Raw genomic sequence first — 5,198 nt, forward strand, 5'->3', positions numbered from 1 at the left:
TTCTAAAATTCTAAAATTCTAAAATTCTAAAATTCAAATTTAAAATTTAAAATTCTAAAATTCTAAAATTCTAAAATTTAAAATTTAAAATTCTAAAATTCTAAAATTCTAAAATTCTAAAATTCTAAAATTCTAAAATTTAAAATTTAAAATTCTAAAATTTAAAATTCTAAAATTCTAAATTCTAAAATTCTAAAATTCTTAAAATTTAAAATTCTAAAATTCTAAAATTCAAAAATTCTAAAATTCTAAAATTCTAAAATTTAAAATTCTAAAATTCTAAAAATTTAAAATTTAAAATTCTAAAATTCTAAAATTTAAAATTCTAAAATTCTAAAATCCCAAATTCCCAAAATTCTAAAATCTAAAATTTAAAAATTCTAAAATCTAAAATTCTAAAATTTAAAAATTCTAAAATTCTAAAATTCTAAAATTCTAAAATTCTAAAATTCTAAAATTCTAAAATTCTTTAAAATTTAAAATTTAAAAATTTAAAATTCTAAAATTCTAAAATTCTAAAATTCTAAAATTCTAAAATTCTAAAATTCTAAAAATTCTAAAATTCTAAAATTCTAAAAATTTAAATTTAAAATTTAAAATTTAAAATTCTAAAATTCTAAAATTCTAAAATTCTAAAATTTAAAATTCTAAAATTCTAAAATTTAAAAAATTCTAAAATTTAAAATTTAAAATTCTAAAATTTAAATTCTAAAATTCTAAAATTTAAAATTCTAAAATTCTAAAATTTAAAATTCTAAAATTCTAAAATTCTAAAATTTCTAAAATTTAAAATTCTAAAATTTAAAATTCTAAAATTTAAAATTTTAAAATTTAAAATTCTAAAATCTCTAAAATTTAAAATTCTAAAATTCTAAAATTCTAAAATCTTCTAAAATTTAAAATTTAAAATTTAAAATTCTAAAATTCTAAAATTTAAAATTCTAAAATTCTAAAATTCTAAAATTCTAAAATTCTAAAATTCTAAAATTTAAAATTCTAAAATTTAAAATTTAAAATTTAAAATTCTAAAATTCTAAAATTCTAAAATTCTAAAATTCTAAAATTCTAAAATTCTAAAATTCTAAAATTCTAAAATTCTAAAATTCTAAAATTTTAAAATTTTAAAATTCTAAAATTCTAAAATTTTATATTTTAGAATTCTAGAATTTTTAGACTTTTGAAAATTTTTAATTTTATAATTAATAGAATTTTTCGAATTTTCAAAATAAAAAACTATAAAAAATTTTTGATTGTAATTTTATTTTAGAATTTTTAGAATTTTAAACTCATAATTTTTAGAATTTTCGAATTCTAAACTCTAATTCTAAATATGACGAACGACATTTAATTTCAATTTCAATTCGGTTTTATTAGTGAATAATCATGTTACAATTAGTTCATTCGCAGTACATTACAGAGTTTTGGAGTTCCTTTCAGCTGTGTGTTAAATCTCAATCCATTTTGGAACGATTATTGCTTATGACTTAGAGATTACCAAAAGTAAGAAAAAATTTAGAAAAAACTTACTGAAATTGCAAAGAAAGGGGATAGAAATAGAAAAAGCTTAATCTAGATCACAGTTTTTTTTTATCTATTGTAGATGTGCTTAATCATTAGCTCCCCGAGGGCCAGAAATTGCTCCGCCTTGTTACGGCAGGTCCGGAACCGCGTCAACAGCTCACCCGCTAGAGCAAAAAACTCCGGCAAGGTGAAGAGATCTTCCCCGGTTACTTCTTGCTGGGCCGCATCGCCGCTACCGGCAGCGACCACGCTGGCGAACGATCGCCCCCATCCAGGAGGGAACGCTGAGTTGTTCGCTGGAACCGTACGCTGTCCAGCTGCAGGAACGGTTGCGCTCGTATTCCGCTGAGAAGGGTGGGATGCTGCTGCTTTCTTCTTCCTCTTTTCCTGCTCCTCGAGGTACGCCTTGCGCGCGACGCATCCGCGGTAATTACCGGTATGGTTGCCGTCACAGTTGGCGCACTTAATGCGCGCCTTGGTGTGCCCTGCCTTGTCCCCAAGTCCGCCTTGCACGGCAGTGCTACTTCTCCGAGAGGTGTGTTTCACCGCACTTCACGCAGCGGGCGGGAGGTTGCAGTTCCGCGAGCCGTGGCCGAACTTCTGGCAACGGTGGCATTGCGCTACGTCCATTGGGTTTTGGAGTAAAACCGCCAGTTTACCAAAAACCGTCCAACTTAGTCCGTCGCAGGTCTTGGATTTTGACGGTGCCGCGGTCGAAGTACAACAGGTACAGAGTGTGCGTACCTGTAACTGTTGTCTTGCGCGAGAGCACTTTTATCTCCCGTGGCGTTATTCCGGCACCCGAGAGGTGTTCCTTCAGGTCGGCGATTGGGCGGTCTTGGTAGCCCTGCAGGACTACCTTAACCGCGGTCTTCTCAACTGGATCGAATGTGTAGAACTTGAAGTTGCTACACTTCAGTTCTTTCACCACCAGGTTGAAATTCTTTTTGTTGAAAGTAATCACTTGTACTTTCGATTTTCCAATTTTCAGACTATATTGGAGGCCTTCCAGCAACTCGTCAACATCGTCCGCCAACGTATCCAAAACAAAAATTGGAGGTGGTCGCCGTTCCTTCGGAGAATTATCTTTTTTCGTCGTACTACCTTTTTTGCGTGCACGTCGATCATCGTCGTCGTCGTCGGTAGTGCTGCTACCGTCGGTGTTGTTGTTGTTGGTTTCCTCGTCACGCAGTCTCGCGAACTTGTTACTGGTGGGAATGTTGGCGGATGTTGATGCGCCACCGGTCGACAAATTGCCGGAAGTACCTGAGCGGAGTCTGCTTCTTATAGGGCTGCGATCCTGGACACGGTAATTAGCGTGCAATAACTCCGGATTGAAACCATCAGCGCACACGCTCCCCTGCGCGATGGCGGACGACGCGGCGGCGTTGTTTTGTTTACCTTTTTGCACTCGGCCGGTAGACGAACTTCGCGGGTTTTTCGAGACCGCACTCAAACTGCCACGGCCACGGCCGGCCTTTGGCATGCTGGTGGAGCAAACTCGCGGGTAATCACGGTCGATTGCGGCGGAAAATTCGAAAAAACTTCTAGAGCTCTGAGCACTTAACTGCTGCTTGCTCTGGAGGATACACGCAGAATGACGAACGACATTTAGATTTTTTTTTTATTTCATGAATTTTGGGATTATAAGAATTTTAATAATGTTAGAATTTAACAATTTTAGAATTTTAGAATTAAAGAATTTCAGTATTTGAGGTTTTTTCAATTTCCAAATTCAAATATTTTAGAATTTCAGATTTTTTAGTGAAATGTTTTGAGAACTTTAAGACCTCGAAAATTTTATGATTTATTAAATTCTATAATTTAAGAATATTAACAATTTACAATATTCTATGAATTTAAAGAAATTTTTAGTATTCAAATGCTTGCATTCTATAATTTGAAATACTAGAGTTTGAAAAACTTTAGAATTTTACAGTTTTAGTGTTTAAGATTTTTTTAATTCTGGTAATTTAGATTTTTCTTTAGTTTAGAATTATTGGGTAAAAACCGAGGGGGACGTCACTCCGCGATAACACACTAAAACGCACAAAAACGAGCTCGAAAAGCATCAACGCTACTCATCGTGCCGAGTTTTCACATAACGCCACCCTAAAGCAAGTTATCGCAAGTTAACGCGCGTTAAAGCGAGTTAAAGCGACCCAGCGTCTGCTCGACTTTTGAACCAGGGAAATCTATTTTGCAACCTTGCCGTCGAGCAGTTTTTGGTCATGTTTGGCAACTCGGTATTTGTTTTGGTTTTTTTCAAGCAGTTTTGACAGCAAAGCAAAAATTGCCATTTTTTTGTCAACGACCGGAAAAGTTTGCTCCGGGGTGATAGCCCGGCTGTCCTCGTTTGTGGGGGCCATCGCGATCGGCAAGCTGGTCAAGAGCACACTCGGCCCGTAGGGAATGCAAAAGATTCTGATTGCACACGGCTGTAGCGCCGGCCAGGTTGAGGTCACCAACGACGGGGCGACGATTTCGAAGGCGGTCGGCGTGGACATGAGTCGCTTCCAGGACGACGAGGTTGGCGATGGAACGACTTCCGTGGACCGTGACGGTGTTGGCGTCAGAGTTGCTGCGCGAGGCGGAAAAGTTGCTCGAGCAAACATTTCACCCTCAAACGATTATCGCCGGGTGGCGTGCGGCCAAGCAGGCGGCACGTTTGGCGCTGTTTGCCACGGTGACGCCCAGTTCGGAGATTCTGTCCCAGCCAAACTATTTGCCAAGCTGGCCGTCGATGCCGTGATGCGGTTGAAGTGATTCGGGGAATTGACCGCGATATGGTGCATAAAGAAGACCGGCGGTTGCTTGGAGGATTCGTTCCTGGACGAGGGTTTCCAGGTTGGACAAGAAGCCCGTTGTGCACAAGCCGAAACGCATCGATAACATAAAGATCTTGATCGCCAACACGTCGATGGATACGGACAAGATCGATGGTGAAGATTGCCGAGCTGGAGGTCACCGAGAAGGAGAAGATGAAGGACAAGGTGACAACCAAGACCAGGCTCGTCTCGGTCGTTGCGATCTGTTCGAACATGTCATGATCGGCAAGGACACGCTGCTGCGTTTAAGCGGAGTTTCCCTCGGAGAGGCCTTTACCGTCGTAATTCGTGGGGCAACCCAGCAGATCATCGACGAAGCGGATCGTTCGCTGCACGACGCCCTTCGCGTGCTGGCCGCAGAAACGTCCGGTAAGGAATCGATGGCCATGGAAGTGTTCGGTCGCGTTCTGCTCTAGCTGTCGACGACGATCGCCGACAACGAAGAGTACGATACCGTTTGCAACGCTTAGCTAAACGAATAGTAAGAATGTTGAGGTGGGGTTTTGCAGGACTTTTTATGTTTATGATTATTTTCTTTGCAGGTGAACGTGTAATCCACATGACCATCGAAGTACGCTGCAGCGATGGCAGGACCTGGAAATAGTTCGGTTCATTCACGAGTGCAAAACGGCACTGAAAACCAAAAAAAATCTGCTACGATCAAGAAACCGCTGACGCCTACAGCTTCCAGGATAATGATCGATCGCAGATCCGCAGCCTAATGAACATCCTGGACAGCCGGATCTTGCTGCTGGAGCAAAAATTTAACGAAAAGACGATTGTTTTTATTAAGATGAACACAACTACTAGTCACATGAGTTTTAGATATATTTGGAACACTTTATTCAC

At 38.0% G+C, this 5,198-nt stretch overlaps 1 pseudogene; it reads left to right on the forward strand.

The window, feature by feature from the left end:
- LOC6036884 overlaps positions 1-5,198 on the forward strand; it is a 26,107-nt pseudogene extending 20,909 nt beyond the window's left edge.

The sequence above is a fragment of the Culex quinquefasciatus genome, chromosome 2, assembly GCF_015732765.1.
Source record: "Culex quinquefasciatus strain JHB chromosome 2, VPISU_Cqui_1.0_pri_paternal, whole genome shotgun sequence".
Taxonomy (NCBI): Eukaryota; Metazoa; Arthropoda; class Insecta; order Diptera; family Culicidae; genus Culex; species Culex quinquefasciatus.